This window comes from Trachymyrmex cornetzi, unplaced genomic scaffold (genome assembly GCF_001594075.2).
Source record: "Trachymyrmex cornetzi isolate Tcor2-1 unplaced genomic scaffold, Tcor1.1 scaffold1684, whole genome shotgun sequence".
Classification (NCBI taxonomy): Eukaryota; Metazoa; Arthropoda; class Insecta; order Hymenoptera; family Formicidae; genus Trachymyrmex; species Trachymyrmex cornetzi.
Window position 1 is genome coordinate 22999 of NW_017296292.1, and position 597 is coordinate 23595.

A 597-nucleotide genomic window follows, 5' to 3' on the forward strand; every position below is an offset into this window, starting at 1 on the left:
CTCACAGCTGTTTACTTAGCCATATTTTCCGCGAGGATGACGGAATTGATCACTCGCTTAAAGCAATCTTGCCCCTTTTAGAGAAAACATGAATCATTCCTTTTGTTCTCTAAACCTCTTTTAACAGTGTACTTTAGATTAACAACGATAGGATACCTTAAAAATCGTAAACTCGCGCGACATTGCAACTAACTATTGCATCCTAGACAAAGGGCACTACGCCCTTTTTTCGGAGTATAAATAGAGGCCCCGCGGAAGCATAGACGCTTAGAAAATTTCCAACAGTCGTGGAGTCCACGTCGGTAGTGCACAACATAAAGATTAACAATAGCCGTCGGAAGTGCGCGGTAAATCTGTCACGCCGAGTTCTAATCCACGCAAGGTTCGCGGAAATTATTTGGACCTCCGAAGTTCACAGAGGGCACACATTCGCCACCGCTATCTGGCCTTGCGTAGACGTTGGGAACCGACCAACTCGATCATCACCATCACCACCATGCGGTCTCAATCGTACAAGAACAAGCGTGGACGAACTTCTTATCTCCGGCGGAGTTCGCGGAACCGTCCGGCATCCGACCACCCAATACCGGTAGAGCC